The sequence below is a fragment of the Corylus avellana genome, chromosome ca7 (assembly GCF_901000735.1).
Source record: "Corylus avellana chromosome ca7, CavTom2PMs-1.0".
NCBI lineage: Eukaryota > Viridiplantae > Streptophyta > Magnoliopsida > Fagales > Betulaceae > Corylus > Corylus avellana.
This window is the reverse complement of record NC_081547.1, coordinates 940,109-953,036: the sequence shown is the minus strand read 5'-3', so window position 1 is coordinate 953,036 and position 12,928 is coordinate 940,109. Positions and strand designations below refer to the sequence as shown.

The 12,928-nt window shown below is 33.8% G+C and overlaps 1 long non-coding RNA gene across 1 annotated transcript; it reads left to right on the top strand.

The window, feature by feature from the left end:
* Positions 1-597: 597 nt before the first annotated feature.
* On the top strand, positions 598-2,672 carry LOC132187741 (uncharacterized). The gene is made up of 2 exons (XR_009440846.1): positions 598-910; positions 1,001-2,672. It is a non-coding gene; the product is annotated as an uncharacterized LOC132187741 (long non-coding RNA).
* Positions 2,673-12,928: the final 10,256 nt, after the last annotated feature.

Below are 12,928 nucleotides of genomic sequence, written 5' to 3'. Positions count from 1 at the left end.
AAGAAAAAATAAAGTTGAGAAACCCCCGGGGGTTTTGGAGTATTTAATCCAAGAAATTATTAATAGTGTAATATTTATAAAGTATGATAAAAATATAATATATAACATTATTTTTGATATATTTTTCTTCATAAAAAAGACAACATCAAGAAAAATTGTGTTTAATCGAGACACCAATGATTTCAAAGAAAATAGAGAAGAAAAGAAATAAGAAGAAGAGACAAGTATCGGCACTTACAAGGAAACACCCATGGGTCCGACCATGGCTTGCGATGCCTTGGAAGTTGGGACCGTAATAGGGTGATGGGGTTAAGAAATAGTTTATGAGAAAATCATAACCGTTCATTTAAAAATGAAAATGATTTCAAAGTAGCCAACCGTCGAGATTAAATGGTAGTTTTCAATGTGCCTAAGGGCAACGCATTGTGACGTGTTACCGAACTTTAGATTTATTTACTTATTTTTATCCTTTTTATGAACAATTTAGGAAAAGGGGAAGCATATAATGGAATATGCTAAAGCATCTATTTCGGTATTTCTCGACCAAAATGGACGCACCAAATATTGAATGGTAGTTTCCGATGTGCGTAAGAACAACGCACAGCGACGTGTCAAAGCCAACAACCAAACTTATTCAAATGGTTAATATCTACACGCCACCGCCCGCAGGAAAAGGGTGACAGCTCTTCACCCACGTAGTTTATACGATTGCCGTTGATATCCCTTAAAAGTCGTCCATCTCAACCGTTCAAGCTTTCAAACCTCATCTATAAGTTAGGTTCTCCACTTCTTCCTACCATTCATCCATTCACTTTCGTCCCTGCCTCCTTGGCCTCTCTTTCTTCTAGATTCACTGTCGATCCAATTCTTCGCAAATGTTTCTCCGGATCAGATCTCTCCTCTTCCAGAGGTATGTTTTCCTTCATGGATCTCTTAGCGTTTGAGCTGTGAATTTTTTTAATTTTTTTTCACTGACACTTTCTGTTTTCTTCTTCCAAAGGCTGAGTTTATGGCGGAGATCAGCGATCGTCTGCTGTGGGAGTCATACCGGTCTCAGATCTGACGTGGTGTTGCTTATCGGTGGCTAGCTGTCCTTGTTTGGGGTCTCTGGTCAAATCGGCTGAGATCTGTGCCTGTTACTCCGGACGGAGGCTAATCGCTTTCCTCATATTGATATTTATTCTTTGTACGCGATTGTTAAGCAAGTTCTTAGCGTTGTAATCGCCATAGATTTCATCGCGGTTGTTAGTAGTGTGCGTAAGAAATCAGGAGGGGCCTGATTTCAGGGAGCTCGAGTCAATGATTGAATTTGTTGTCGACCTTTGCCATGACAGGTGCGCTTGCATGGCAGGTCACCCAATCTCTTAATAAAAGATGCAAGTTTTTTGGTTTCGAGGGAAGACCGCACGGGGATTTTTTTTTTCCCGGGGTCTCTCCTCTGGTGCGCCGTGTTCTGATGGTTTTCTTTCCCCTTCTTTCCATTGATTTGGCCATAGCATCCATCATGATGTGCTTGATCTGAATCTTACACAGACAATCCGAGTCAGTAGCGTAGTAGCGTTTTCAGATCTGCATCAACTTCCGGGGATTAAAGGTACACACAACATTTATTCATCTACTTGAATTACTTTTCAAATTACACAAGTTTCTATTCTTAGTTTCCCGAGAGAAATACATACTTCAAGTTATTATGTTAAAATTACTTTTTGAAACGAATTCGTCGAGATCTGCCGACTGAAACTAGCGTTATCTCAAACCATGCTTCATCAATCTCATGTTAACACGGCTAAGCCGGGAAATTGTATATTTGTTTGCAACATCTGAAAATCATTCGACTTTTTACTTAAAAGGGCTTTCAAGATAGTACTGAAGGCCTTTGACTACGTCCATTGGCCTGCTTTTGTTTAAATATTTGTGATAACAGTGTTGAAACCATTAAGATATTGCGATCATTGAGGCTTGCATACGATCATCTTGTTCCGATCTAGCTACAAATAGTAAATAATTATGTTAAATAATAGCTTAAATTAGCTTTGACGGGTTCCAGAAGAAATATTTGGGTAATTACCCGGAATTTTTATTGCAACAAATTGTTGACCTTAATACAAAAAAAAAAACATCTGTTTATTTGAAGTACTGTGGCATGTGTAGCCCTGGATTCGGTGTGATTATATGTAACTCTGTATAATTTGGTGAGATGTGTTGTATTGTTCCCACTCCTGTGGTACTAGGAAGGAATTTGTTTCACTTTAATCGACGAGTCTCCGGATCTCATAACCCAATTACGGATTCTAATCCTGGTATGTCGGACAAGTTGGTTTCTTCTTACGGTTGATCAAGAACTTGGTGACTCGTGGAGGAGAATTTTGCTGTTCAAGAGTTTTCTGGAGAAAGACGGCCGCTGTCTTGAGTGGCAAGTCTGTGACATTGTCAATTTTACCGATCAGATCGATGGCTGGTCGTTTGAGGTGACAAGTCTGTGATCAATGATCGTATCACATATTATTTTATGTTTTATGCTTTTTCCCCTGTTGTCCATCTTCATTGTGGCGTGGGTTTTAATGCTTTGCAACAGTTATTTGCTTTGGTATCTTTGACCTGCTTAGTATGTATGTTATTTTTCTGTGAAAGATATATTGGAGCACTAATAATGAGTAGTGATCAAGTGAACATTCCAGTGTTTATATAATATAAAATATTATTTAAACTGAAAAAATAAAAATAAAAATTATTTTTTACTGTTTACATAATATTTTATAATATATGAGCACGGTGTGTATATTGTACGGGTAATGATAAAGGGCATGCTGGCGGGCATGAACAGGTGTGCCTTTTATCAATTTACCTATATTGTTTATGCATGTCAGTGATCACTTAATCATATCTCAGTAATAATTATAAAATTTTTCATATTTATGTAGTGCCGTTGTCTTCCTACCAATGTTTAGATCAGGGACCGAAGAAAGATCATAGAAATCCACAAATAATACACTTTTTCCCAAGACACAAAATAGATCTTAAAAGAGGATCGAACCTTATCTTAAAAAGTGCTATCATCAATCTTGGTAACTCTTTTTAAACGGTTTTTTTTTGGTGTTTTTGTTGAGAATTTGTTATGTTTTAAATGTTTGCAAGGAATATAGTTTTTATTCTTTTGTTTACCTTTTATATCCCAATTCTTACAAATGGTTGGTAGGAACGCCGCGCATCATGTTTGGATTTGGAGGATAGGAGGTATTTTTAAAGTAGGTTACCAAACCACCTCGTAAAAATGGTTGTCATTTGATGATATACCCTTTTTAAGAGTGGGCCATTTTTTTTTCGTGGTTGAGAAAGGGGTATGATAGAAAAATTAATTTAGTCATTTATTCTCTTTTCTCTCTGAGGCTTGTTGTTTTGCGAAGGCTTTGACTTGTTTTGCAAATGCTTTGATTTTTTTCTGTAGTAGAAATTGATTGATGTGATATGATATGGAAAAATGAAAATATTATGTTTTGTAGTGAGTTTATTATTTGAATAGTAACAAATTAATGATAAAAAGTAGTAATTTTATTAGGCAGTGATTTGTGTAATACATGTGTATGAATAGTTACGTACGTTAGTGTTATTTAATTAAAAAATATAATTAAAATATAATTTAATTATTATCATGATACAGGGAACGGTGGTTGCACGTCTGCCAAAATTTTTTTTATTTAATATTTTTAATTATTAAAAAAATTTTTTTGGCTGGTGTGTGATGCAAATCAGCGTTCTTTTAGCATTTCCTTAGGGAAGACCACTGCACATATGATTTAAAGGATTAAAGGCAGTGGAAAAGATGGTACATAGCATAAAAAACTGCTATGGCATTATTTTGCAAAAATTTAACTGCTTGACATTTGTATTTATTTTTTTATTACATCAATGTCTCTTTGAATAAAAAATTATTATAATACAAAATTTTTTCTTTTTTCCATGTAATTCTTATATTTATTTTTACTTCAATCAATTTTTGTTACAAACAAAGCCTTCTTATGTTGACATTGAAGTTGCCAAAAGCGTCAAAGTTTTCTACTTGAGATATGTAATATATGAAAATGGGTTCTCTCCATTTCAATTGAATTGGGGAGAACTGTCTATTTGCTTTTAGAGGGACAGTTATTGTTTTCTTGGACAATTTGTCTGTCTAAAAGCAAAGATTCGGCTCCTTTTAATTTCAATTATTTTCTACGATATATTATTTACTGCTTTCATATTTGATTTGGTTTTGTGCTGTAAACAGTTATCTCTTGACCGTTTTAAATTTTAATTTAATTTTGAACGTTCTTGATAAATAAAAATATTTTAGCCTTCTTGATTTGCACTTCGTGTAGAGTGATGGTAGAAGCTACTGTGTCCTGTAACAATTTTACGATAGTGACTTCTTGTTCTCATTGAACTCTTGTATAGGTCTTTTTTTAAAACAAAAATTTAGGAGTTGGTAGGGACTTAACATAATTAATAATTTATTTACCTCGTGCTTGCATTCTTATATCAACCTTGCATTTCTTTCTTTTACGCTCCTCATTACTTAAAACACCTTTTTTAAACGCTTGGCAAAATTTGGTTCAACAAGTTTAACTTAGAAATTAGAGCTTTAATTCGTAAGAGCATTTATTATTTGTTTTTCTTGATGTTCTGCTTTAGTGTTTAAGATATCTTGTATGTTGTTTTCTAAATTTGATATTTTTTGGAAGAGATGGAAGCTTGGTTTTTTTTTTTTTTTTACTTCATAAGTTTTTTCCACGGAGAGAAGTTGGTACTTTTTAATCTCAGCTTGGGCAGTTTTTTCAGGAAAAGAGGTTTAGGAAATTTTTTGCTATCTTTCGTTCTCTTATTTCAATTATTATTATTTTTTTTTAAAAAAAAAGGTAAAATTAAAAAGGAAGCAAACAACTCAAATCTTTCTGTCAAAAGGTTTAATTAATTATTTTTATAATTTTGGAGTTATATTATTTATTTGTTTTGATGTATCAAAAAAGTACAAGAAATACGTTTTGAGTATGTAGAGAATTCTATCGAGTGTTTGTTAAAGATATTGGATTTGCCTTTAAACACCAATTTATAGTCGGCATTATTTATTGAGGTAGCCTGTTTTAAGCCTTTGAAAATAGTTAAAATGAGAAAAGAAAGTGAGAATTCAACCCGAAAAAAAATGAAGGAAGACACGAAAGGTTGATAAGCTCTCATCTTGAGCTGGCAATAGTATAATGTCTTTTTAATTGATAGATCTGTAGCTCAAAACGGAAGAGCGCTCATGCCCTTTCGGGCTTCGAGAGGATGGTGGTTCGAATCCGCCCAGATCTTTATAAGTGGTAACATTTTAAATTTGTTGCCTGTATGCATTTAGAACTTACCTTTTTCTTTGTTTTTTGTCCATGTCCACACAAGGGGGATTCATATGGGTAAAAAATCTACATTTGGTTAGCTATTTTGGTAATAGGAAAATGTAATTTCTTTAAGATAAAATAAAGAGGAAAAAAAAAGAGAGAAGAAATTTGCTGTTTTTATTTATATATAATATTCAATGCACAACCAAACTTCGCTTTTTGTGCCTAACCTACATGCATATTACTGTCTGACAATAGAATTGTTTTTATTTTTGACTTCCCTTGGTTCTTTGTACGTTAAGCATTCACAAGCCTAATGTTAATTTTATTTAAAATGTCTAATTAGATTTATAAAATATTTTCTATCTTGAATTAGCAAAAAAAAATACAGAAAGTTAAATGTAGCCGCATTTTTCAAGTGAGCCTTTTTATTTTTTATTAATCTCACTTATTTTCTCTTTTTCCTAAAACTTCTCACTTTTTTCCAATAACTTTTCTCAAAACTTTTTCCCAATAATAAAAAAAAATGATATTTTAATAGAATAGATAGAAATATAGCTAATGAGATGTAGAAGCATTTAAAAATTCATTAGCTAAACTAAATAAAAGTGAGTTTTGAAAAGCTATTTTGCATAAAATTTGACTCATTCATTATGAATGCTCTTACACGATAGAAAATGAAACGTTATACTTTTAAATGGGGGAAAATAAATAAATAAATAAATAAATATATATATATAGAGAGAGAGAGAGAGAGAGAGAGAGAGAGGCCCATCGCTTGAGAGATGGCCCTATTTTTAGTTTTATTTTTTTCTTTTCTGATGAATTGATGGCCCTACTTTCATCGTGACTTTAATCGCAATTAGGCCTCTTTCAATGTACACTCCCTTTTGTGTTTGCCTTCTAATCACTAGATTGGTAACAATCCATTGAATGTACCGGTAAATATGAGCAATATTAATTTATCACTTATTCTATACTAGTTGATGTGGCGTGTTTTAAGTGTTTTTTTTTTTTTCTTTCTTTCTTAAGTGGCTAATAGGAGAATCCCTTAAACCACATTTCACTAATGGTTATTAAATTAATGTGATAAGTCAGTATTAAAATAGCATTATTCTTTAAATATAATTAAACAATGAATTTTGTTAAAAAAATCATTTAAAAATTAATGTCATAATTAATAATTTAAATTGTATAGTTGCCAAGAGTTAATTTATATAGAAGTATGTAACCAAGATTATAGTACTCCAAACACCACTCAATAAGAGTTATATTCTCTCTAACAAAAATTTGAGTCACATTTAACTATGTGCTTCAAGGGAATGAGATGAGTCTAGTGCATTTTGTGCTTGAATTAATGGGAAGTACAATGTGGTTTTTTAATTTTCCAAATATCTTTTATCACATCAACAATTATTATTTTTAAAATATTCCAAATTTTTATATAACTAATTGCTATCACATATAATAAACATTGAATTTGGTAAATGAAGAAAATATAGAGATAATAAAATCTCAATCACTCAAGTAATAACAAAAGCTTAAAAATTGTTGGATGATTAAATCAAGAATGCGGGCCAAAAAGAGAAGGAAGAAGTCAGAAAGGGAATATTTGTTCAGACGCATGGACTGTCGAACCTCACGCCTTCTCATGCCTCACCATTTTAGACTTATGAGTTATGAGCTCGTTTGTCAAAAAAAAAAAGTCAAATTCATTTATTCATATTAACAAACAATTTTATTCATTTTTTACTAAAAAAAAATTATTTTTTATTTTTATATTACGTTAATCAATTTTTATGTTACATCAATTAATATGTCATACATTAAGCCCGAGACCTACGTTAAATAGGATTATCTCTAGTTTAAATGAATTGGAGAATATCTAGTTAGTTATAGTAGATAAGTATTTATATCTTTTCACTTTTTTAATAGACAAAAATACTCCTAACTAGATATTCTCTTATTCAAATAAACTTAAGAGTATCCTAATTCATACCTGGTTGATTTTGAGAAAAGGAGAATGCGAGCTGAATTGCATCAAGGATAAGGGCAGAGGATTCGATGAGGCTGCGTTTTATATTGTTGTAATGTGCGTTTTGTTGTAACTGAATAATGAGTTGTAAACATCGAGTCTGGGCTACAACTATAAATAAGTCCAATTGTGATTTTGTGAAGCATCCAAGAAATTACCCCGATTGTATTCCATTCTCGGAGGCTTGTTGGCACCACGAATCTGCCTAAATTCCTTCCTTCCATCCCTATCATTACAAAACAATTTCCTTTACAAATATAAAAATTAAAAAAAAAAAAAATTATATTACAAAGAAATTAATAATTGTACAAAAACAATAACAAATAGTTGAGCGAACACTGGAATATTGTCTGCAGATTCCACGACCACATATCCCCGAGTAATTGAATTTTCTTCTTAAACTTTTGCTTGTAATACTTCCCTTGACAGCTCAAATTCCCTAGCAATGCTTATCTTCATCCAGCTAACTCCTACAACTGAAATTACCCTTTCAACCTCCTTGACTTGGCATTATTACATCACCACCCCTGCACGGGCCACCTCCTATCAGGATCAGGAAGCCACGAAGACCGTTTCTTCTTCTTCTTCACCACATTCTCCGGTCCCTGTTTGGCCTCAGCGGCGCCTGGGGATTTTCTAAAGCTAAAGACCTTGCTCAGAGTCAGAAGCCCCCAATCTTTGTTCCTTCGACTCTTTGTCTCAGTAGTGTGCTCGCCGCTTAGCCTCATGGACTCCGAGAGCCTCTCGTACCTTGCGATTCCAGCGTATTCGGAAGTTATAGTCTCCGATACGAGCGCCGATCTGTATGACCTTCCAATCCGAAAGGAAGTACCTCTCTGGAGCCTGAAACTCCTGCTGGGCTCCATTTCTCCTCGTCCTTTGAGTTTGTGGGTGAAGTGCTGGTTTTTATGAGGGCAGAATCGGTTCATACTGTCGGTAATATGCGAGGGGTCGTGTTCGTGATAATAGTAATAAATGGACTCGTTTACGTGTGAAGCTGAAAAGCTTTTGTTTCTTTTTTTTTTTTTTTTTGAGCCGTGAAAGCTGATAGTCAAAGCTTTCTGGGAAATGCCAAGTGAGCACCATTTTTTCCGGAATTCTTTTCGAAAAAATGGAGTGCCATTTATAAATGATAAGTATGCCATGAAGCTCCAATTCTTTCCTGATGAATTTCGGAAATAATGTGGCTGCTTAGCATTAGCGAGTGAGATTCTCATGACAATGAAAACTATTCTTGTAGCTCCGTCCCATTCATTCACTTTTGATTTAGATAAAGAAAATATAAATGATACACCTTTCAACCAAAAAAAAAAATCAAAAGTTATTTCTCAAATAATGCATAATCATCTAATGAGTTTGATAGTTTTATGAGATGGTGACACACAATTTTGTAAACAATTTTTAGAAAGAAAAAAAAAATACAAATTTAAAAAGTATAGCACTTTTCCTCATGTCAGAATCTTAAAAAACGTTACTTACATGGCATGCAATCTGACACTATTATGTTAATCCCAAAATGAAAAATTGTCTACTCTTTTCATAGGTTTGGGGTGATTATCCGGGTCCAATGTGGTTGTGGTCACTTTTAATAGGTCATTTGGTGGTTGTGGTTAAAGATTAGGTAATTTGACCACCTCTACATGGTGATTAAGGGTAATGTCAAACAAAAGATGGGACAAATTTTTTATTTGACTTGGTAGTGCCATATCATAGAGTATAAAAAATTGGAGTATTTTGAGTCTCCCTAGCGTTACTCTTAGAAAAATGCTAAAAAGTATTCTCATTTTACTTCATCTTTTTATACTCTCTTATGTGGTAATGCGACGTGGCATTACCACGTCACCCCCAAAAAAAATTTTGCCCAGCCTAAGGGGTGGTCAGCCACCCCAATCGAACGTCAAAGGGTGGTCACATCACTCGAGAAGTCATTATTTTGGTGGTTGCGGCCACCAAATCTCTCTAATCCAATGGCCTCAACTCTCAAATATGGGACATGTTAGTACTAAAATTTTATTAACAAAGTTGATGTAACACTTTTAATTAATCATTGGATTAATTCATATTAAATAAATAAAAATTCAAATGATTGGTTGTGAGTGATACACTAGCATTGTTGGATAAAATTATAATATATATATATAGGTATGGCCATTATGAAAATTAAGTTTTATCCTTTATTCATTTTTTAATTCCATATCACATCTGAGTTCCGTCCCTTACTACAATGCTACCACTCAAAACACAAAGTCACGTATAAAGTATTTTACATCAAAATTTATCAAGCATTTGTACTTGTTGAAAGGGTAGTACTTATATGCATTTGGCATTTTCATTTTACTAGGGATGGGATTCAAAGTTAAAATATATATAGTGTAATCTCAGTAATTTTTTTTTTTTATTATTATTATCTTATCACTTGGAGTAATTATAAAAATTACTCTTGTATCCCTCTATGAATGAGGTAGCTTTAAATCTATTTGATCAAAATTCAATAATGATTAGTAATAAAACCTAATAGTGATTTTATAAGCTACATCATTTTGTCCTAAAGGGGTAGCCCTCAGCCTTATGAAGCAAAGGTCACTAGTTTGAATCCCCCCTTATATGTGGACATGTCAAAAAAAATAATAATAATAATTCACATTATTTTTAAAATGACACAAAAGTGACTTACATAATTACTCTATCACTTAAATTAAAAGCCCCAAGGGCCATCACTGGCCTTAGCTTGCAAACGAGAATGTCGATCTTACAAGGAAATGAAAGAACGACACAATAGGGTCAATCATCAAAATCTTTTAAGAATGAGTGTCTCTAAAGTGGCACCAAAGGACACTAAAGGAACGAGAGCAGGGATCCTGTTCCCATGGTGAGCAATCAGTAGCGCTTTGGAGGACGGTCTGGAACCTACAGGTCCCACGGATAGTGCAGATGTTCTTATGGAAGGCCTGTCACCATATCCTTCCAAGGGGAACCTATTCCTCAGACATATAACCCAGGAAGCGATGTGTCCAATCTGCGAGCGGGAAATTGAATCAACGGGTCATGCCCTCTGGAACTGTCCAGCATCACAGGATGTGTGGCTTGAGTGCTCGAAAAAGCTACAAAAGTGTGTCTGTGATGATGGGGATTTTCTTACCATATTCAGTAGGCTCAAGGTGCGCTTGACGGAGGCTGAACTAAGCATCTTTGCAGCGGTAGCCAGGCAAATCTGGCTTCGACGCAACGCAGTCCTTCACGGCGAGGAAATGGTTTCCCCTGGGGTGGTGATCAAACGGGCCCTTTCCCAACTTGCTGATTTTGAACGATTTCGGACGAGGCCGACCAGTGGCGTGCTTGGGCCAGGGAGGGTCGTGCAACAATGGGAAAAGCCTTTGGCAGGTTTTATAAAAGTCAATTGGGATGCAGCGTTGGATTTCCAAACTAAAAAGATGGGCATTGGGATTATTGGTAGAGATAATGAGGGGCAAGTACTTGCTAGTTACTGCGATATTAAACCATTCCTCCAGGATCCGGCGGCAGCTGAAGCGTGGGGAGCATGGAAAGCAGTAGAGCTTTGTCGGAAAATGGGCTGGAGGAGAGTCCATTTAGAAGGCGATGCACTTGGAGTAATTCAGGCGTTTCACAGAGATACTCCCTGGAGAGGCAGCTATGGTGTCGTGGTGCATGAAGCCAAGCAGCAGCTGGATTCTATGTTGGAATGGAAAATGACGCATGTTCATCGACAAGCTAATGTGGAGGCTCATTCTCTTGCCAAATATGCTTTAACGTTATCCTCAGATTATCTTTGGACTATGAATTTTCCTGATTGTATTGTTCCACGTGTACTTGCTATGCAAGCTTCTAGTTGATCAATAATATTTTGATTTGATATCAAAAAAAAAAAAAAAAAAAAGGTCTCTCTTCTATAATTATTCAAAAATTAAAACTATAGGCCCCAAATTGACAATAAACCTACATTTAGGGCGCTGATGTAGCAATTAGAGAATGTTATCCAAATTGGTGATGTCATATTGTTTCACCTTTTATCATTGTAAGAAATTGAAATTGGCTGTTCATTGAACCAAGTACAAACTATTATTTATTTAGTAATAGCGAAGTCTCAAGTTGCCAAGCAACAGTGTTGTTGGTTTCGAATCTTGAGATCAACACTTTCTTTTCAAAATATTACAATTAAACTGAGAAGTTCAGTTGAAGGCTTGGTCGGACCACATCCCAATGATATCACTTACTGGTCCGAAAGTCATAGTTATACTTTGATACAACAATGTCATAATTTGATATGCCGATGCTATGATTTTTATTGTGTGTGACATAAATCATAATTTGATTGGTGGTTCTCGGCTATGATTGCTTTAGAGTTTTTATTCTGTGTTATTTGAGATGCTCATTTATCAGTGAATAAGACTGAACTGATTATTTTAAAAAAAAAAAAAAAAAAAAAATTGATTAGTGCTTACATGGTGTTAGACGATTTTCATCAAAAAAAAAAAAAAAAAAAATGGATGGAAGCGGAATGTGGAAGGCTATTTGTTATTTTTGCCTTCCACAATAAGTTCTTAGCAAATTTTTATATCATATAGAGCTCATTGCAAATTAGTGTATCTACATGAATTGATTTTATAATTTTCCTCTAAAAAGTAATGTTACATATCACATAAAATATCCTATTAATATTCCAAGAAACTAATGTGACAAGATTTAATAATAGAAATAGATAAGATCTTAGCAAATAGTATATGTTTCATCATTTATTTTTTACATTTTCATTTCAAAAGGAAAATACTATTTCGTATTTAATATGATGACACGTTGATGGAACGTGTCACCATATTAAATACGAAATATGATAATTAAATCTTCACCAACTCATTTATAAAAAAATAATAATTAAAAAAAACAAATCTTCACCAACTCATTTATAATGCAATAGCTTTCATCGTGTTTATGGCGTGGAACCTGAAAAGCAGGGGAGGGTTTGACTTTTACCAGAGTTGACAACAGAGGCTTCTAGTAGCTTTCTTTTCCTTGCACTACGGATTTTGTTCATATTTTCTCAGCTAGTCTATAAATCTAATTCAAACTTCAACAAACCCACGATCAACAGCGAGGCCATCACCATTTTATTATTATTATTATTATTCTTTTGGGTAATGTGATTCGCGCGTCACTTTAAAACCAAAAAAAATGTAAGCACGCTAATCCTGCTTGCTAATTACTTACTTTTTATATATATATATATATATATATATATATATATATATATTAACTCCAATGATTTAAAAGAACTACCTTTAAAACTCCTTATTTTCTATAAAAAGGTCATTAACTAGTTTTTACGGCCTCTTATATTTTGACGTTGTTGAAGCGTAGCGTTCTAGGTGTGACTTTTTAAAAAGTGACATTTTTTGGGTAAAAAAATTGTCATTATTAATGCGTCACTATTTTAGCCTTTTTTTTTTTTTTTTTTTTTTGTAGCGAAGGTTTCTCACTTTTCTGAGCTCTTTTTAAGTGAAAAAAATGCTGTGTCTGCTCAATGGCG